General features: G+C 47.0%; 1 protein-coding gene across 1 annotated transcript in view; it reads right to left on the bottom strand.

Moving 5' to 3' along the window:
* Positions 1–22,421, bottom strand: part of NCOR2 (nuclear receptor corepressor 2) — a 259,884-nt gene that overhangs the window by 204,536 nt on the left and 32,927 nt on the right. Inside the window, exon 2 of the mRNA XM_050906955.1 lies at positions 4,493–4,576. The gene's annotated coding sequence lies outside the window, so the exon portion shown is untranslated. The remainder of the gene's footprint in view (positions 1–4,492; positions 4,577–22,421) is intronic.

Genomic DNA, 22,421 nt, shown 5'->3' with positions numbered 1-22,421 from the left:
GGGACCAGGGTGCTCCCCTCCCACCCCAATCTGCATCCTGCAAGGTTTTCCAAGACAGCTGTAGCAGGTCCCCTTCCCACTCACAAGTCCTGCTCAGGCATCACTTACAGCTCGCTAATATTTCAGCGACTGGTGGTCATCACTCCCAACTGCCCCGAGAGACACATTTGTTGCCTTCTTGTTCCTCCAGCCATGTCTCACAGTGCGTAGTATAAACTTTAAGAGGCAATGACCTCATCGGAGCTGGGAAGAGGGAGGCGGGGGAATTGGCTACTTGCCACCTTCTCATTTTTCACATAAAAAAAAATTATGAGAGAAAGTCCATTTTATTCATCTAAAAAAGAAAAAAAAAAGTCCCATTAGAAGCAGCAGGCCTGCCTTGGAGTGCATCATTTCTACAGCAGCTCCTGGAGCGGCACCTACCTGGGGTGCTGCAGAGTGGGACCCCCAGCACCCCCTGCTCCAAGGCATAGCCCCCCAGATACCCCACTGCTCCACCGACTACTCAGGAAACATCAGGCTACAGTACAAGCATCTCCTCTCGTCTTCGTTAAGGCTGACTTCCCCTGTAAGTGCAGGGAGGGACTTCCAACTCTCTCTAATTTGTAACTCCTCCAAAAGGGCAATTAAATAGGCAAACCATAGCTGGCGACTGGGATTCCGGTTCAGCTCTCTGGGATCAGGCCATCAGACAGGGCTCTGCAGCGAGCAGTAACTGCAAGGCATGTCATTAATTTTGCCCAGACATGTATCACACCCTATTTCTGAATGCACATACAGCATGTGTGCGGCGCTCTGTAGACGCAGGATACACGAATCCTGCGTACTCACACATTTTATATGCTCGTATTACTTATGTTATAGATTCACACATACATTACTCATAGCTCTTAAGAACAGAACATACAGTTCATCTTGGCATGAATCCCAGAGGAAGAAAAAAAAAAGCCTTGCAGTAACAAATCTAACTTGCATTGAGTCCAACAGCATCTGTGGTAGGAGTCAGAGCAGTATTATGGATCATTAAATTATTGAATTATTTTGTATAACACACCCATGTGTCTCTGATAACGCCAGTCAAGCCTGCTGTTTCAAGGGACATTTCCCGACTCGAAGCGTGCCACCATTCTCCCAAGTTTTTGCCCATAACTGTGGGAAACTGTGGAAAAAGTTTATTTCTGCAGTGTGCATTCAACAAACCCTCTTGTACATCAGTTCCACTGAGGCACCCCTATATTTCAAGTTAAGGCCCAAACATGTTCATATGGGACTGTAACTGTCCCTAAAAAGTGCAGTATCTCTGAAGTTAAGCATGCTAGCCAACACCAGACTCCACTCTCTAGAGCAGACTGGCACAGCAGTAGGGATATTTAAACTGTACACACACCATACAACAATGGCAAAAAGTCAGATTAGCAAGGACTGAGAACGTAACTCCCTAGTAGGACACTGAAATGAAGGAAAATATTAAAAAAAAAATTACAGCACACTGCAGCTTCTATACACCTTTGTAACCTCCACAGCAAGTTTGCAGCATATCAAAGCATTCTTCTTCATATCCCCTCCAAAAATGGGCTTCGTCCACCCTTAGGAGCTTTACACCCAATGTCAGAGAGATTTAAAAAGTCATAGTCATAACATTCTCATTTACTGAAGTAGAAATGAGCACAATGAAGCAAGGCACAGCTCACCCCAGCTGAGGCGGCACTGATGTTGCCCCGCTCCAGCCCTCGCGTCCCACCCACAGCATCCCCCTCCTCAGCTGCGGTTTTCCAGCAGCCACAAAAGCACGATCCCGCTATCTTTCCTGGGCAAGGGATTCCCACCGCACCAGAAGCATCCTCTCCAGGACTACAGGATCTTAGAACCAGCAAAACCACCCGACCTCAAAGTTTTGCGAGCAGAGTTTACCAGCAATAACTCCCTTTATGCGACAGCCAGCACAAAAACAGCAGCTGCAAACTCCCACTGGCTTGACCGAAGTCAAAACACACCGCGCGCTGCTTTTCAGGCAAACCCAAATTACAGCATCATCTGCTGACTGTTCCCAGGATGAACAAACCCACATTAATTACAGGCTAAACTTTGCAATTCACCTCTCAAAAGCACGAAACATCAGCAAAACTGCTTTGATCACGCTGACAAATCCCTCTCCAGCCGACGGAACAACGTGTGAGACCAAGACGTTCCGGGGGGGGGGGGGGGGGGGGGGGGGAACCAACAACAAACCCAAACACCAAAAAAACCACCACAAACAACTTTTTCTCTCCTTTTTCCTTGTTGCTACTCTCCTCCCCCCCAAAATACACACTCCCAGCCAGCAAGGGCTGGAGGGATAAAATCACCTCAGAAAGCAGCAGGGGCTCGCAAAACCTCACACTTCACCTCCGTCGGCAAACGGCTGGCCACCTCCAGGCAACCGCAAAAGTGTATTCTCAGCCTCCAGCACTAAACACTGTTTCTGTGTCGCCGGGCCAAGTCCCAGTTTTTCAAAGCAACTTCTTTCTGCTGTGGCCTAGTTTAGCTCTCCAGACAAAACGCCACCAAAACAAAAGCAGCCTAGCCAGCCCGGGGAAGGAAGGAGGGGGGTACTTACCTAGCAGCATCCCCGCATCACCTCCATGACCTCCTACATCTTTAGCAGCCACCCTCTCAACTTCAAAATAAATAAATAAAGAGAGGCCACACAGCCTTAAAACCAAGCTGGAAATGAAATGGAAAGCCTGTAATTATTTCTCAATGCTCCTGCCAGTCTCAGCCTATAAACACAGTGGATTACATAAGTCCACCCCTCCTGTTTTGAAGCCAAAAGTATGAGCTTTTCCTCCAGCTCTGGCAGCAAGTAATAATTCCTCGTCGGCATGGCAACGCTGGCTGGCTTCCAGCAGACAATGGGCGAGCTGAAATACTGCTACGGCCTTTTTATAGCTTAGATCTGAAAAACCTCTAAAATATTAGCTATCTGATGGCTAACCCAACTCGACAACCTCTCCTCCTTTAACCATTTCCTTCCTGCGCCGCCACCCGGCGTCACCCAGATGTACAGTCCGGGGTTGCCGGGCTGTGGTGCAGGGGATGCTCCTCTTCCTGGGAATAGCACACAGGGACCATTTCCCATTTAATGGATTTGTTGACTTCTCACCGGCACAGCATCTGCAGTAACTGCCACAGACTCGGCACGATGTCTAGGTTTTTCCAGTTTTATTTCAGTCTGTTACTCAGCAGGTACATTTGCTCTGCTGCATTCGCTCCAGCAAGCTGCGCACAAGGTTCTCCTCTCAGCTAGCCTAGCTCGAGAGAAAACAGCCAAATAACACTCGTGCATGCAATTTTGTCATTGCCCTCCCGTGCAAGCAGCGATGAGGCTTGTGGGGCTCTGTGCGTGATTTGCAGAGCTGCAGGGAAGCAAGATGCTTTGCAAATCCTCTCTCAGCAAGTCCTGGGAGAACTCATCCGTCCTTTCGGGACAGCATTGCAGGGATGTCCTGGAGAACCAATGGCACTCGAGACACCCTGTGCCCCTGTGGCAGCGTAGGGCAACCTGCCCATACACAGTTTGGGCTTATTCTGCAGCTGAATGAGTTAAAAGCACTAATACACCCCAGCAAGACTGAGGACCAGCAGCAAAACTCAAACAGGGGAGAAGACGACACTCAAGACATTATTCAAGTTAATGACGTAGTGAAGACTGAAGTTAAGGAGCCTCGTGAACAAGTTTCAACCAAATCCTACCAAAATGAGCAGCTACCACAAACACGCAGCAGCTCCCAAGATGATGTGAAGTTAATATTTACCCTTAATACACACACAAAGCTGCCCAGGATGACCCCACTATCTCCACACCCTGGCACAGACCCTGACCACCTGAAGGCCAGCAGGTCCATCACACCAGCCTCATTTACACCTCCAAGCAGGAGCTCAGCGAGTGCCACTGCCATGTGCTGGCTCACTGCAGCTCTGAGCAAAACTCACCCCGAGGGCTGGGAGATCCTCTGCAATTTGCTGAATTTTGCAAGTTAGCAAATAAGCAAAGAAAACAATAGAAATTAAAGAGAAAATTAAAAAATAGCAGAGCCAAGGCCACCACAAAAATACAGTTAGCTCCCTTCTCAACGCTCAAAATAGTGTTGCCAGCATTCACGATCTGGCTCCAACTCTGGCAACGGCTCTGGGAAACCCGAAGGCTCCTGCTCTGCATTGGTGGCTGGTGACTCTCCACAGCCAGCCTCTGCACACAGGCAGCCTGCTGCCCCCATGATCTCAAGAAAAGGCTTGAATGCATGACCCGTGGGAGTCTTTAACACTCAAAAACCAGAAGGCAAACAAAAAAAGAACATTTCTTTCTAAATCTCATTAAGTTTGAGAGCATGATTATGATTTTTTAATGTGCAAAGGTGATAACATTGCTTGGAGCTCTAGTTCAATTAATTATTTTATGGGGATAAACAAACTAGGAGACACTAAATGCAAACCATAAAGGTTTCTTGGTTACCTGTCAGGCTTGCAGCTGCTCAGACTTTGCTACAAGGCTGCACTTCCTAGTGCCACAGAAGAGCATAATTCTCACAGTAACTATCTGGAAAAAAAAAAAAAAAAAAAAAAAAAAAAAGAGTCAAGCAATTGTCTTAGCACAAACCAGGATGCAGCAAACCCTGGCAGATGCTGGTTCTTACAGCAAAGCGTCTGGGATGGCCAAAAGTAGCAGTTGTTGCCGCCGATAATTAAATGCACATTGTGCTACCGCAGAGCCAGACAGAGCCACGCATGGGGGAGAAAACCAGAACTGGCATGGAGCATCTACCTGAGTCCCGTGAGCTGAGAATGGGCTGAAGTTAAGAGACGTCACCTTAAATCTCTTAATGTTGTTTTTTCAGATGAGAACTCAGGGATGCGTGCCTGGAACACTTGCATTTTCTAGGGGAGAATAATAATTTATTTTTTATTTTTAATGGCCAATTTTCTGGGTTCCACCCCAGTAAGTAACAGGCAAACAAGCCATGGAGAACTGAAACCTAGGAACTTCTGTAGCGATGGGATCTAGCCCTGCTCTGCTGAATGCTGCAGGCACATGGCTAAAATTTCATACTCCACTACTCCAGTGAAATCTCAGTGGGTCTTGGGGATACCTTCCTGAGCAGACCGCATTTGATCCCGGTCTCTTGTCCCATGCCCCACAACCTCCTTCACAACTGGCTATTACCAAGATGACATCTAAGAACACAGCTACAAAATACCTTCCCCCCACCCTGAAAAGAAAAAAAACTATTTGGGAAAAACAAAGCTGATGTTTCCTCCTGGGTGCAATACACCATGTGTACGTGCTTGCAAAGATGTGGCACCTTCCAAGCAGGCATCAGGAGCCACAGGAAAGAGAAAATAATAAAGTCAGAGTTAAAACCTCTGCAGAAACCTTGCTACCCTTACACAGACCAACCTCCCTCCTCCAGGCAAGGAACATCCCCACCACGACCCCAGACATGCAGACGTGTGATCCAAGATGGGGAATAACAAGTTACAACTACAAAGCCCCGCTGAAACTTTAAAATGGCATCACACTACACATGCTCTTCCAGCTTAAACCCTTAATTAAAGAGACTATTCTTTACAGTGCTGGAGCCACTCCAACTCCCATTGTTAAATTTAAAATAAAACCCTGCAACCCCAACAGCATCTGTAAGACATTAAAACATTCAATACTGACTTCTTTATTCAGCTTTAAGATATCATTTAATAATTTTTCCTCTCAACCCCCAAATTTAAGGATTTAAAGAAAATAACCAACAGCACCTCTTACAGGATTTTTTTTTAAATGAACCTTCTGCAATAATATCCTTGACCTTTAACAATTCAAAACCGATTAAAACCACTTGATCATGTACAGCCTCCGGACAGACTGCAAGACCAGGATGCATTCAACGCTGGGTGTCAGGATGAAGCAGACTCTGTAGCATGGAAGCCAGCTCCAAATACAGTCCATTCATGTGCAGGGACAAAACAAGAAAAAAGGCAGATTTGACCACAGAAAATCACCACGAGCACAAGAAGAATACATCAGAAAGCCAATTTTGGCCATTGCTAATAAAGCTGGAACCACAAGCCAGAACCTTGTTGTTATAACCTCCGTTATTCCAAGGTGGGTCTTCACTTCTCCTCCTTTCTCCGGAGAAGGAGCCGCTTGCAGCCACTTACAGCTCCTCTACCACCACCCAGGTAGTTCCCGTGGTCTGGAAAGCACATGTCCAGCCACGGCAAGGGATCCAGACATGACGACTTTCCTGATGGGACTGGGAGAACAACTTGGGCTGAAGGCCAGCCTCTACAAAGTCAAGGGGAGCCTCCATTCACTGCACAGGGAGCAGGATTTCAAGCCCAGTCTCCAGGAATATCACCCGTTAGCAGCCTCTGAACACATGCTAGCAGACCATGACAAACCTCCGCATTTCCATAAAGCTCATGTAACTTTAACAACATTGCTGGTATTCCTCCTGTAAGCAGTTTCACAGCCACAGAAACATTTTGGGATGGCAGGTGGAAGAGGAGAAGACCCAAAGATTACCAAATTAAGAGTGCAGTTCATGAAGTGATGGATGCGTAAGGTCTCCCCTGCAACAGAGGCATGCAAGAAGGTGACCTGGATGAAAGAGGTAGGTCCACAAGGTGTGTGGACATCTCCAACGAGCACAAGCTCAAGCATGTGGCTGGATTCTGCTCTGCCCAAGGTGCACCTCGTCCCCACGAGGAGCCTGCCTGGGGAGGGGTACCAGACCAGGGACCGGTTCCCACCAGCAAGCAGCCAGCCTACACACCAGTCAACTGCACAGGCACTTTCATCTCTGTTCAGGTGATAACATCTTATCTGGGCTACGTTCACGGGCACTCCTGCCTGCTTGCTCACAGCAACTCTGCTGCACCAAAAACATGAAAAGGGCAGTGAGGTTTGCAGAAAATCCCAGTAAGTTATCTCCAGCAGTTCCCACAGCTAATTAAACTGTTCAGTCATGCATGCTTTAAAGTTCATAAAACAAAACAAAAAAAAAAAAAATCACAAAAACAAATACAAAAGCCTGACAATTAGTGGAAGCAGGTTTGTTTGATCAACTCTCCCCCACCTGCCAAGTAATTCTGTGGCCACAGTAGCAAATCTTTCAGGCAACTCAGTCCTGTGTGCTGATCCTGCCACGCAGCTCCTAGCCTCCTACACCCACAGCTGCATGGCCAGGGCTAAACCACCCTCTTGCTCCACAAGCCAGAGCCTTCAAAAGCACACCCAGCCCCAGGTAAAATTACACACTGGGCATACCTGCCTCTACTAGCGGAGCCTGCAGCAGAGAAAAAGCTTTGCATGGGCCAAGCCACATCTTTAGGAACAGGCTCCGACGTCAGAAAATGCTGCTAACACAGGCAAAACAAGGAAGCACGTGGCACATACGTAGGAACCAAAGGATGCTGGATGAGGAACACAAAGAAGGGAGGATGCGGAAAAAGACGACTCATTCAAGGATCTGTACAAAAGCTGGCATTATGAGGCAGCGCCCCTCCAACTGGATCAAGAAGTCCAGCAGCAGAGTGTATCCCACGGACTTAATGAGCCCACGTCAGCAAAGCAGAACCAAGGTTACACACACCCAAAACTGGCATGTGGTAAGTAGCCGTGAAAGGAGAAAACCTGCACTAGTAAGAAGATAGCTTAAAAGAGGGGGAAAAAAAAAAACCCAAAGGGAGTGGGGAAGTATTTAATCATGTCTTTTAGAGAAACAAATTAGAAGGAAATAAAGACAAAAATCAAGAATCTGATCCCAAGCCGTGCTATACCAGCAAGAGTCTTCTCTAATTGTTTCAGTGAGTTCTGGACCACATCCTTGCCAAAGGCACTGCCTAGGCTATTTAAAAAAATTTAAAAAGCATCAAAAACTAGTCCTCTCAAAGGCATACCACTACAGTGTGCAGGACCCTAAGTATCTTCCTAAGACTTGGGAGAGAGTTGCAGAAAATGTAAGAGGCCACATGGACAAACAGACCCTGCAAGCAAAACAAGAACATGGTTAAGATACTCAATAGCTAAGTTACAAAACTGAGCAAATCCCAGAAAGACCAAAAACCCAACTAGCTCAGGCTGGATGTGGAAACAGGAGGCAAGTGAGACCAGCAGAAGTACAAATCACTCTTGTGCAAGCCAAAAAGCTAGGTATATATTTGAGGACAAGTGTCCAGCCACCGACCGGCAGAAGTGGTAGTCACGGGGATTTTCAAACAAGGCTGAAACCCATCAAAAGTTTCCAATTTGTTTTTTAATTCAGGAAAAGGTAAATCCATAGCCAACCAACCACCACACCAGTCCTCTTTCAGAGGATTCGACATTCCCTTATTTGCACTCTGAAACAGAAATATCCTGTCAAGAAAAAAAAAACAAACAAAAAAAGCAAAACAAGAAGAGGGCTGTACCCTGGTCATGCAATTGAGATGCTTCCCAAACACACACCACTGTTTTCTGTTTATTTTCAGCTGGAGCTTCCCCTCCATATCCACCTCCTCCCTCCTTCCACTTACAAACTGATATGCCATTTAAGATCTCCTATCTGCTGGCTCTGCCCACTGCATCCTCAGCGTTTAAAATAAGCAAGCTATGACAAATGCTGGGTAAACCCAGTCGCTATGAATACTGCAAAAGCAGAGTGGCTGAGGGGTATTGCAGACTAGTCATATGCTTCAATATTTTGTCCCCAAGAGCTCGGCCAATCCATTTAGCAATGGAGCAGGACTCTAATAATAGACACAAGGATACAGAGGAGATAAATGTACACAAGACAAAAATAAACCCCAGCCTTGTTATAATTTTAATACAGGAGCTAAACTGGGAAATGATAGATGAAGACTGTTTCCACAGTTCAGTCAAGAGGAAAATTTAACTCCCAACAGCCCAAGAGCAAACACACACATTCAAAACTGGATGGGGGACTTTCAGAAAGCTAAAAGATTGGATAAGCATTACTTCTTAAATAAGTTTTTCATTATTTTAAATTACACCAAAAAACCCAACGCTCTACTGCTTTCCAGGGCAACCAGAAGCAGATTTTAAGCAACCGTGCCTGTTCTCAGGCATCAAGTGCCTGCAGTTGTGGGGCCAACATCCATCTCAAAAAGTCGCTTTCAGCTCCCTGAAAGCAGTGTAGCTTCACGGCAGCTCATTTTGATCTCAGTCAGTGATCTCAAATTAAAGCTTTAATACACTCATATACAGCTATAAACTCCTACATACATTTTTCCTTTATGAGTTTTAGCCTGTCTCCAGTCTACGTGGTTAACCACGCTCCCCCCACAGCCCCTGCCTTTGCTTTAGAAAACAACCTCTAGTGTTTAATGAGATTAACTATTTCCCCACAGAAGTCATCCGAGGGATAACTCTTCCCTTCCCACAGGAATACCCAGAGGAGCCTCAAAGATTTCACAACCTTAAGCCCTGTGTCATCATGAGTTATACTTTTGCGTACACAAACATCTTCTGCATGATCAAACAGGGACACAGACGCAGGGGCTGTGGGCCAAAGGAGAGCTGCGATCCTCTGATCTGACCTCTGACCAGATGTCTCCAGCCCAGGGTTTCACCCAGCAGCTCTCAGACGCTCCCCAAGCCTCCAGGCATGGGAACCACCACATTCCTCAGCAATCTGCCGCAGCATTCATCACCCTACCTGTCCACCCAGCCTCTCCTACGCGTGACCCTGTACACAACCAGGTGCTCCTCAAAAGGAGCTCCAACTTTGCCCAGAAGTGGCTTTGCAACTGGCCATGGTGGTGTCTCTCAAAGGGCAGCAGCTAGCAGCAGCCAGGGTCCTGCCATGCACAGCATGAAACAGAAGTGGCCCCACCGAAGTGTCTGCAGGTACCTTGACAAATTCCCTGCTCTTGAGCCATGGCTCCGGTTCCCAGGATGATACCAGATCAGCTCCCTCACATCCATGGACAACTGAAGGGGGACTCCAAGCAGCCCTGGTATTTCTGCCGTCTGATTCTGTCAAGCTCTGGCTTTGCAACTCAACAGGCACAGGATCGTTATTCGAGAGTGATGCGAGTTGGGCCAGAGCAGATCTTTAACCACATTCAAGCCTTTCCTCTGCTGAATGACTGCTTGACCCTCTCCTCCACCCTTACAAGCCAGCCCTGTCCATGGCTTCAAAGCTCATTAAAAGGTCTACCTGGGGGCTAACAACCACAGGAGCATTCTTCTTCAGGTGACTCTCGGATTGGAAGGAAGTCCATGCTGGCAGATCATCACCAAAAGGATGAAGGTATAAGAAACTGCTCAGAAACCCTGTCCCTATCACTAACTCGAGGACAGGTGGGATGCTTCTAGACAGTACCTAGACTCAGGCTTCTTTCAGTGAATAAGACTGGACCAGGCTAAATTTCATTGCATGTTTATCTCTGCTCAAACCATCCTACTAAAAAGGAGAAAACAGTCATGTTCCAGATGGGAGAGACTTTTTATAGCAAGCCATGGATATCTGGCATGCTTTGCTGAAGGTCTTTCATCATGCACACAAGGTACAATGCTATCTAGTAATCTGATGAAACATCCATGGGTTTTTCAACCTCCTCTAGAAATTGAGATTCAACAGGAAACCACAAATACACCAGGCAATTAATTTTTCTTTACCAAATGTTTCCAGTCATGTCGCAATTTTAACAGTAAGCAAACTATTTGGATTTTTTCCAGTTCTTGTGCAACAATGTTCCTCATTTTTCATTTTATTTTTTAAATAATCTGGCTGAGATTTTAAAAGAAGAGTTTAAAACAAGTTAGGAAGTCAGTGTGCAGAGCACACTCTCCCCGCTAAATATTTACCCCCCCAGAGGTTTCCATATCACACAGCAGAGGTTTTGTACAAACAACCAAGTAAGGACTTTTCCCAGCTAAAAATACAGCAAACAGCCTAAGAAATAAGAGCAGAACACATCTACCGACACAGGCAATGCCAAGCTATCTGAACCACATAAATAAAAGTCTCATTCAAACATTCCCCCCCTCCCCTCCCAGCACCATTCCAGGAGAACAAAGAAACATTAAGTCTTACTTTCCTGGTGTATATTTGATCAGACCTTCTGTTAACACAATATGACAACAGCAATGAAGGGAAGAATATCACAGCTAAACAACCGTCTACCATTCCCCTTCCTTCTGCCGAGTCCTTGCTGACGCAAGGATGGAGCAGCTGCTGTCTGTTTTTAAACAGCTCCATATTTCATAAGAAGCTGCTGATTTCTGAAAGGACAGAAAACCTCGCCAATGGCTTACAAAATAAGAACCAAATTAAAGCAATTCAGGACACACTATTTAAACATCACGTCCATTTGCTCAGCTTCCTTCCAACATACCACCACAGCTGAAATTCGTAAGACAAGTTTGTCCTCTGTCTCAGCCTACTCCGTTATCACCACAAGCAGAACTTTCAAGTATTCATCTAAAACAGAGCAGAGGACGCTGGAAAATCCCTCCCATGGCTCTAGATAAGAAAAATCTTGAAATATGGAACAAAACAAACCCATGTGTCCAGCTTGATGCAATCACAGAAACTACTTCTGCACCACATTAACATTACCCTCCCCTAGTTGTGTTTTCTGCTGCTGAGGAACACTGTATCAACATTAAACAGCCATTTGGGATGGAAAGATTCTCCCTGAAGGACCTAGCCACATGTCTTAACTTTTGAAAACTTACTAGCAAAAGACACATAGATATTGATATTCATTTATTTTTAATCAGGGATGTATCAGATATCTGGGAAGCCCCTCATCACTACTGAAATTCCACACTTAGGTCTTCTTAAAAATCTACATCATAGGATACAGGTCACTGTATTAGGACATTAAAAGAAAGGAGCTTAAACCTTTTCTGTTCTGACTCTGCAGCTCTCACTTTGGCTGTTAAAAGCAATGGGTTATACCAGGCGAGTCCCTCCTAAGGGGCTCCAGATGCCTGCTGTCTCTTTTCTAGTTAATAGCTGCTGTAAGAATACTGCTTTTTCGGCTGTTTGTGTCATGTTGATTAGCTTAGATAAGGACTTGGGGAAGGAGCAGGGAGAAGAAGAGAACATGCAGGGGGAGGAGGATTGGAAAAGGAAAAAAGCCTTTCATCTGCTCTAATAATTAGCAGGTCATGCTGAAAATGATCAGCATCCCTTTAAAGCAACTGTGCATGAAATGTGCAGAGCCCTGCTCAGGTCACTGCACCCATGCAAGTCACTTAGTTACATCAGTCACTAAGACCCTGTGGTTTTCTAAACTCCTCTGGCTTCATAAGGGCTCTGGCCAAGATTCTTCTACTTCCACATTTCCACTCCGGGAGATGGGGGGTAACAAGGCTCACCAATCTTGCCACTCATTCACAAGGGCTGCAGGCATGAAGGTGCCAAGGCCAATCAAGGACTAATTAAAAGGTTCACAAAGGACCTTCAGATTCTCTGATAAAGCGGCACAGGGAAACTGATTGCAAAGCATTTGCCATTCCTGGAGAAAACAAACCGGGGTGCAAGAGCCTCCTGTTCATCACTGGGAGGTTTTCCCAGGGAGACCATCAACAAGGAAAAATCAGACTCTGCCCCAAATGTGACAAAGATCTTCCATAATTCATCACCGTAGCTGCTGTCCCAGGCGTCTCTGCAATGCACATGTTGATTCACAAGGAACAGCCTCCTCGCCCAAAATGCACTGCCAGCTGTGGGTCCCCAAGAGCCTTGCCCCTGTATCAGACAAGCTTGAATACCGCATTGAAGACACTGTCTGGGACTTAATACATAAGCCCTGGTGCAAAATGAACAGCGGGGCAGGGGGAGTAATTAACAAACCAGCAACAGAGCTCTGGTCATTTGGGCTCCCTCTCCTCCCCACACCTACTCTCACCTTCAGAAAAGCCAGCATTCATCTCGTGGAGGGGCAGGACCAGCTTCGCTGAAGCACAGGTCCTTTAATAGACCTGTCCTCCTCAAAAGGAAGTGAAAAGATGGTTATGACAATGATAATTCTTCCCCTGATGTACTCACATCCTTCTATTAAGGACACATTACCTCAAAGGTCAGTAATTGCCAGCCAGAGCCAGCTCAGCCTTGACAACCCATCTTCAAAATGCACTAAGTGCCTGACCATGCCCAGGACGGCAAGAGGCTGCCCTCAACGTGCTGTCTGGAGAGAGGAGAATTTCCTTTGGCGGCTGTGATGGCTGTGTCTTCTCAAGTGTCTTTAATTTCAGCAGCTTTCCCTCGCTTCAAAATCGTTCTTCCGCCTCAGCTTAACGCTTATCCCCAAACTGACAAACACCTTCAAAGTGCTGCTGTTTGAAAGAAGCCCGGAAAGATGGAAATTAAGAGATTACTTTCAAATAAAGTGATGAGTTAAGTCATTGTGTCCGGAGTTACCAGATGTGTCACTGGGCCCCAATGCTTTACAAAGGCAGGAGCAACTCCCCAGGCACTTAAGGGGATGGGAAGGACAGGGGATAGTCCCTATGAGATCAGTGCGGCACAGGGACAGAGGAAAAAGTACCAGGCCTGGTTTAGGAGGGCAGGAGCAAAGCAGAAACCCTTTGTAGGAAGGGAAAAAAACCATCATATAAGCAGCAGAGACTGAAATCACCCAAACTCCCTACATACATCTCAGTAAAATAGAGAACAGCAACGCTGCAACTGTCACAAGAACATCAGGAAGGAGCCAAAGCAAACTGAAGTGTAAAATGCATCCCTCTGTGGTACCAACGTATTCATCTGAGGAAGGGGAAACTTCCTCCAAGAGGGCAGTGTGGAGTACCTCAATGACAAACCTACAGCAATTATTAGAAAGGCATCATCCATACATAATTTTGAATTGAATTTAATTAGGCACCCTGCTAACTTCATTACTTATTTAACCGGACTGCTCATTCAATTTATGTTACTACTGTTTCAGATAACCGCTCTGGGCCCCACCTCGGTGGGAAACGCACTAGAGGACACATTTGGGAATGCTGTAGCCCCAAGCCCACACTCCCCTGACACTCAGCACCTCCCCTGGGACGGAGGCATTTACCATGACTTAGGTTTTATGCCTCCATTTTTTTACGTGCACGCACAGAAGTCCAGAGGAGCTCAATGAGAAAAAAGGACCAAAAAAACCCAAACAAAAAACCAGATTTGTCATTGTTAATGCTTGTGCACACCAGTCAAAGCAGCAGCCTCCTACACAGTTGCCAGATACTTCTTTTTCACCTGAGAAATACCCCAAAATAATACTTTATGGGGTTTGGGGGATACATATCAGAGCACTTCACTCATCACCCAAGAGCGTCCTTATAAAACCATCATCTCCAGTGCATGACACATCAGGTCAGGACAGAAATCAAAAGAGGTCTCACGCAAGCAACTGCTCTTGCAACACTTTCGGGGCCAGGGAGGTCAGCAGCCTGAAGCTGAACCTTTCACACCAAATCAAACCCAGAAACGGAGGATCCGGCTCCCCAAAGCCTCACTGGCCAGCGCACGCATCCTCCTTCCTGCTGCTTCAGACAGCCGCATCCCTGCCAGCCTGCCAGCTCTGCCTGCCCTCTCCAGCTGCTCAGATCCGGCAGCATTTACCCAGTCAACTGCAGGAGTCTCCTCGGAGGACTGAGTCAGAAGTCTCAATTCCCTGTCTGATCAGAAGGGATGCAGCACCATGGCTGAAAAATGGACAAGAGGAAACAGCACCTCAAGCAGATCCCCGAAATAGCCTGCAGTAGGTAGGAAGATACTTCAGCCTTAGACAGCAAGGTCTGTCTCAGAAAATTCATATATATATATAAAGAGCCCTGACTGACAGGAGTAAGAGAGTGTGAAATGGTATAGACACTAGCCTGAAATTAGGTAATCCTCTGTTGTATTTTTTTTTTTAATTCCTTCAGTTCAACATTTCTTCTTTAAATCAAACTGCTCTGAGTATTCTGAGCATCCTTTAAAAAAAAAAAAAAAAAAAAAAAGAGAGAATAAAAAGCTGGACAGCAGCACAAAACCAGGAACTCCCCAGGGTGCCCTTCCATCCCTTGTGCAACAGCCCTGCTACCGCAGAGGTGCTGTTCACCACCGTGCACACAAGCTGCTTGCACACCCTGGAACGAATGTCATCGCCTCATGCAGTGTCTTGGAGACAGTGTTGTGACATCCATTTTTCATGCTCCAAATCAACTCCAGACCCCAAAATAATTTAAGAGCTCAGGATGTAATTTCTATGGATTTGTATGGAGCAAATCCAATGTAATTTGCTCCAACCAATGCACAGGGCTTGTCTGAAGCATCAGCAGTTTAGAGGAGCACCCTTATGAACAGACCATTCCCCACTTGGCACTTTGGAATCTGCTACATTAATGGAAAAGATACAGATCGACTGGTAGTGTCTTTTATTTTGAGGTTACCTGGTAAACAAAAGGACTGAAATCACTGCCACAAAGATTAACAATTCTGTCATGAAGCCAACAGGTAATCAACAGCAGTAACAGCCACAGGCACTACAAAGCCTTCAAGGAGAACCACCATCAGCAGAAATGATGAGTCTTCCAGCTAGCTCTCGTAAAAACAAAACTTTCTCTAGCTCACAACCCCACGCTGATCTTGTGTTCAAGACGCTCAAAATTAAACCTCGCGCCAAGGAAAAGAAAATCTCATTTTTTGTTTCATTAGCATGCAACCTCCTCCAAGCGCAATATGAACCATTCGCCTGTTCCTTGTGAACAAAAGTTGCAAACTGATTTGCACAGCATTAGGGGAAATGTAAGTGCTAGAGTTCCCGTCAACAGGGAAGGAGACTCAGTTTCACAGCACAGCCATCTCTGCTGGCCTGTCTTCATAGACAATGGCAGCAGAGGCTAATTGTTGCATCAGAAGAAGGACCAGGCTTTGCTATCTGGCCAGGGATTAAGCTGAAGTGGCAATGCTAGGATTATTCCATCCTTCACAAGGTGAAGGGATCACGTAGACTCCATAGAAATAGAGGGTCTTGGCAATTCTCATTTCCTACGGCAAACAGTTCTCAGGGGCCTCTTCCAACCTCCTCCGGCAGGAAGAGGGGAACTTCTAACACCTAATCGCTGACATTTAAGAATGTGAAGCTCCAGCCATCAAGTTGCACCACAGCAGGGAATGCAGCTAACAGGTATACAGTTGCATGCTCCCCAGAGTGTGGATTTCAAGTTACAGTTTAAAAGGAAGAGAGGAAACTAACTCAAAAAACCGATCAACTTTATCTGGGATGTATTTATCCACACATACCATGTGACCACACCATAATGTAAGCACCTGTGTGGATTATGCGTTTCTCCTCCACCAGCAGTGTCCGAGGCATGCTCACATCTGGAATCCTTTATGTTTTAAATGCTACTTCTGCCTTCTCCTTGGTGCCAAAACGCCTTGAGGAAGCGGCACGTGCATGGGGGAGGAAAGGAACAGGAGAACAGTTAGTAAGGTACCAAGACACTTCAGATATCAACATGATGAACACAGTAGACAATTTGAGGAGCAGACATCCACCGGTGTGCACTGTAGGCAACAAGTGAGGAAGCTGCCGTGGTTTGTAAGAAGGTCATGCTAGGTGAAGGTTACTGTTCTCCTGTGGCTTACAATAAAAAGCAAATTCACATTACTCCCAAGTAAACCCAATGCTTGTTATTTCTGTTTCTTTCTTTGCTATGTAGAGCTCTGTAGCCAAGCAGCAACATTTCCTGGCCAGCTCGTGTCATTCACTTACGACTTACAAATCTAGACTTGCATCTGGATTTTTCTACGTCGCAAGAGTTGCAATGAATTTCACAGGCAGCCCCTGAAGCACATAGCACTCAACAACACAAAGCACCAAAAAGTGGCATACGAGTCCTCTCCAATGCTGCCCTAGCTAGGCTGCCGATCAAGGTCCTTTTAAAGCAAGAACTTCATAATGCGTGTCTCTAGCTACTCAGGGAGACAGCATTAAAACACAAAGGCACACAGCTCTCATGCTAATGTTTCCATCTGCTCAGGAGCTGCTTTTATTTAAGGACAAAATAAAACCAAGCATGCTACGCTGACCCTGTGCACAGACACTTGGGTGCCTCACTCCTTTTAGGCACCCCCAGAGATTTTCAAAGCGCCCTGGGGACACGCAGATAAACAAACATTTAAAGGGAGATGCATGTCAAGAGGCCCATCAGCAGCTCTATAAGAGATCTTTGGCATAAGAGGCTCAAGACAGAGGGCCATGCAAAACCCCTCTGCCTTCAATCACATCTGGGCTGACCTTCCAGACAGGCTCGGCTCACACAGCCTGCCCCTTGTCTTTGCTCAAGTTACCCCAGCAAAGACTGGAATGACCCTGGCTAGCCTTCCGGCTGTCTGCTTTCAATGCCTAGCCTTCAAAGAAATCTGACCCAAAGTCCAACGAGGTTAATGGACAGGCACACGTTGACGTCAGCGAGGTCCCTGGATAAGGCCACCGCAGTGTTTGCCTTATTCTTGGAATCAGCACCGCCTGGAAGCCAAGGAACAAAGTTAAGACTGACTAGAGGTTTGCTGTCCTGGCCTTCCCAAGGACCAACCTGTCTTCTGCACACACCCCTGGCAGGGCTCAGGCAAGAGGGGACTGATATTAGAAGGCTTTTCCGATACCATCCATACTGGATTTCTCCACACCAAGCAACCAACAAGGCTAGACTTAGAGGTCAAACCCTGGAGGTAAGACATCAAGTTGTAGGGAGACCTGCATACAAAATATTGATAAATGTTGACATGCATTTCATCTCATGTGCCAAAGCGCCAAAATTCCTGGTTTCTAAAATTTTTCAGACTTGGGTTCCTCAGAGGCTCAAGGGTTACTCCCAGCATCTATCCACCGGTAACAGCAGATGTGACCTCGTCTGAACGCGGCACATAACGCTGGGACTGACAGAGTCTCAAATATTTGCCTCGTAAGGCCGGAGGTTCACAGAGCAGCTGTGTTATTTACTTTCAGAGCTTAATTCTATCCAAGGCGATTTTTGGGCTGCGCTCCAGAGACATTTACCTCTTGCACCAACCTACCGTGCCACAGACACTAGGAACATGGTTATTCACCAATTCCCGAGCAGGAAAAAAAAAAAAAATTATATCATTACTAAACCCAGCTCTTTGATAGAAACTCCCTGAAGATCCTCACGTGACATAAGAGACAGGAGCTCTGAGAGACAAGTACTCCTCTGCTCCCATGCCAGAACACCTGTTTATTTGGACGCCAAATATCAGTGGCTCAAAAAAAAAAAAAAAAAAGTATGAGCCATCCTTCTTCCCCGCTTCTTTTGAAGATGATGGATGCATCTGGTTGGGAAGCTGAGCAGCAGCACACAAAAAGGCCTTTTTAACACCCCCACAGCCCACAAGCAAGACACGCAAATCACTCACTAACAAAGATCAAGTCCTCATTAGACCTGAAATGTGAATGGATCACACAGAACAGCATTTTTGAGTATTTCTGTATTAAAGTTACTTTTCTACAGCAGCAAAAAAACCCCAAAGAGCCTAAGGCAGTCCCAGGCAGGACGTGCAAGCTCAGTAAAAGTGTTCATGCTTAAAGGGAAAGAAATAGTGAATCGCGCTCCTCCCTTGTAAATAAAACACGCCTTTCAGTGTGCAACTCAGCATAGAGACTCTGCAGAGGCTGGAGACCCTCAGCACTGCATAACGTGCCCGGGGCTGCTGGTAAGAAAAGGGATGATGGTTTACTGGGTGTTAGCAGAGCTTAACAGAGTTGCTTCCAGGTGTATCATTTCTCTGCACCCATGTTTGCAGAGCCTTTACACAAAGCAGGCAGCACAGCTAGGACAGTCTGCAGTCTCGGATCAGGCTGTACTCAAATCACCCACCGGCAACTTGGATGCCAGCAAGAGCCAGAAGCTTCAGGTACTTCTCAGAAAGAAGTACCTTGCTAAGAGCAGCAATACTGGCCCCTCCAGCAGTCTTAATCATAGTTTTAAACAAGTCACTCCATCAGTAGAGGTCCACCACTGCCACAAGACCAGGAGGAACGTGAGGCGGCAATCACTGAACATCTACCGGTAACTGTGGCACTAATTCAAACACCAGTAAAGACAGGAGGTGGTTTGCATGGTCTTCAACCAGCCCTCAGTCTACCTGTAACAGCCCTGAAAGAACAGAGCATCGTTATTTTAGGACCAACTTCCCCACCTAAAGCCAAGAGCTCCTAGAACAGAGCCCGAGGAACAAAAGCACGCTACCAAGCCACAAAACTCAACTTTATGGTGTTCACAGCATCAAATCAACTGAGCAAGCTTTTACCTACGGATGCTGCCAAGCTCTGCGCCATGCTGGTGCTGTATGCACTTCACAGCCGTGATGGCATCCAGCGGCAAAGCCCATCACAGCCGAACCAGGAGAAGGTCACCAAGGGGAGGGAGGGAGCTCTAGAGAAAATGTACGGCATTGTTGAGAAAGCAGCAGGAATGTGGCACAAAGGTAACCGCTACAGCCTGGGGCCACCAGATGAAAGCAGGATCAATACTTCGCTATGTTGTTTAACCCGTTTATTAAGGGGGGGAGGTGGAGATAAATGAGTATTTGAGTTGCCAGAGGGTACACTGTCACCCCAATCTGAGTCAGCCAGAGCCGAGTTCCTGCCCAGCAACACCATCCCAGCCAAATGATTTCAGCCTTACAGTTCACTTAACCACAGAATACAAAGAGCCAGTAACCCAGCAGTCGATAATGGAATAAACTATAGGTCAGTGACCAGGGGAAAACACACCATTTAAAATTATTCCAATATTGACACACAGGAAACAGGCCTGTATTTTTATTTATTTATTTTAACCAGCCTATCTGCTCAGAAGCAGCACTGAGCCAGCTGCTAAAATTACAAGGTTAGATTCTCAAAGTCTGCGGGCAAACTGCATAATGCCAACACACACTTATATCCATAAAAGCACGCCACTTGCAAGCAGGGTTGAGCACACACGTGATCAGCCACAACACAGCGTGCACGCACTTGCTTATCAGTACATCAGCAGGCGAGGGTTAGGGGGTACCTGAGCACGCAGCACAGCTCTGCCAAGCTGCCTTTGAAAGCCTGGCCTGTAGCCAAAAGGGAGAGCACAAACTCGCTCAAAACACTCAGCCAGAAGCCCAGCCAGGCTCATTTATAGCTCCATTTCCTCTCAAGGCTGCTTTTCCCCGGGAAAACGCTGCAATGACAATTTGCATCTCAAGATTAAAGATCTCTTTGGCTCTCTAGCAACTGAAAACACCCAGAAAAGCCCCTCTCCCCTCCCAAGTCCAGGGAGCATTTCTTCCATCGCACACAAGCAAAGCAAGGACGAGGTGACACCAGCCACCACACGGGCACCAAGCAGAGAACATTTCAGCTGAAGTTCACACGGTACCACAAAGCAACTCTATTCCCTCAAAATAAAACAAGACAACGTGAATTCGGCAGGGCAATTCAGACAAGAAGTAGGCACTAACTCTGGCCAACCTCTCGGCTCCATCAAGTACAGCAAAACCAGCTGCACCATGTGCACCAGAGTTTCCAGCCTTTAAGATCAACAGAAGTAATCGGTACGATCTGATGCTTACACCCCACCACACAAAGTTAAAATTTAACACATTCAGACAGCAGGGTCTCAATGCCAATGCATCCTATTTGCGGAGCTGGCTGCTGCAGTCCTCTGGCCAACCTCACCGCACTGAACGCGATCCAGAGCGCTCTTCATCCGTGCTGGCACCCGTCGCAGCCATTGCTCCGTGCACGTTAACCAACCTGCCCGGGCTGATGCAGGCAGCGCCAGGAGCGTGGCACTGAAGCACCGCTTCGCAACGGCGGCAAAGGGAATGCAAAGCAGAGATTGATGACTTTTCCAGGAGAGCACCAAGGAAATAAATTACGCTGTTCCCAAAATTCGTTTTTCCTCAAAAATACCTGCTTGCCAGAGGGAAAAGCCTTCAAGGCTGAATTTAGTGCTCAGTAAAAAGACCAGATTAAAAGCCCCGGAGACCACTTGCTCTGTTTCTCCTCCAGCAGAAGTGAAATAGAGCGGCGAAGATTGGCCGGGCAGATCTCCTGCGTACCACTGAGGGGCAAGTGACCAACAAAGGGCTGCAATAAAGTTCAGCTTCCCACCCCAGCCACTCCTTGGCATCTTTCTCACCGCCGCTAACAAGCCCACTGCGATTCCCACCAGCAGGAGAGGCACCTGCCTGTTAACAACTGGACTCCTGCCACCGACTCGCTGAACATGTGCCACCCCGTGCGATGAGACAGCTCTGGCTGCCCGCTGCCAGCCCGCCCGGGGCTCGGCAGCCCGGACCCGAGCCTGGCAGCTCCCAGGGCTGCACCGCTTCCCTCTTGAGCAGGATGAGAAAGCACAGCCTTTATTCACCGTCTGTCCCTGCCTCTCATTTACTTGGGAAATAACCAGCAGGTAAACAACACCCTGCTAGCAATTTGCTTACCAACACGGAAAAAACCCTCTACTTTCAACTTTTTCTCTTGACTTTTTTTTTTTTTTTTAAATTTCAGTGAGTAACAAAGCCTTAATCCAGGCTCAATAAAGTACTGCAGAGCCTGGCTCAGCTCACTTTGGCTACAAGCAAATCAATAGCTTTCTTATATCTCTCTGCTTGGGAGGGAAAAGGGGCCACTTCTTTCCCAGCCAAGACATCTGCACAAGGCATCTATGTGCTGTGAGCCAGGACCCCTCACGGGGAGAGCTGAAAAGAGATGAAAGAGTCCTTTGGCACAGCAGAGCCGTCTGCTCTTGCCCTCATCTCTGCTGGCACTGCCAGCGCGTTTCATGTGGGAAAGTTTTCAACCCCAGTTTGGCCTCCCAGCCACCACTGGTTCTGCACTGGTTAGTTATTCACAGTGGGGTGGAAGGAGGGGGGGAAAAGCCACTCAGAGCAGAGGTTCAGATACTGTAGGTAGGACTCCACAGGCCTCCGGTTCTGCCCAGGCAGCTGCTGACAGAGCTGCTTATTCTGCACATCCGTAAGCTTAAAAAATGAGGCTCAGAGGCACTGAGGAAGCATACAGGAAAGCCAGCCCTGGATTCAGGAATGCCTTGGTGGAAATCCATCAGTCCCTTTCTGCCTCCCTACCAGAAAAGGGTCTAGAAGTCAGTACAGAGATGAAGACAATATGGACAAACCTAATGCACCCAAATATTACAGTCCCAGAAACACTGCAAGCAGACAAGCGGGCGCAATCCTTCCTCCTCCCCAGCAGACAACAGGGACGTCACAGCACCTCAGCCTCCAAACTCCTCCCCGGGCAGAGCCACACCAGAATCCAGTACAAACCTGTCACAGGAGGGCTGCTGCAGGGCAGGCGCGCGCGTGCCGCAGGCAGAGCCTTCTCTGCAGTGAGGATGGTAACCACCAAGCCCCTGGTTCACAGCAAACTGCTGTGGG

Source organism: Gymnogyps californianus, chromosome 16 (genome assembly GCF_018139145.2).
Source record: "Gymnogyps californianus isolate 813 chromosome 16, ASM1813914v2, whole genome shotgun sequence".
Classification (NCBI taxonomy): domain Eukaryota; kingdom Metazoa; phylum Chordata; class Aves; order Accipitriformes; family Cathartidae; genus Gymnogyps; species Gymnogyps californianus.
This window is presented reverse-complemented; position numbering and strand designations above follow the sequence as displayed.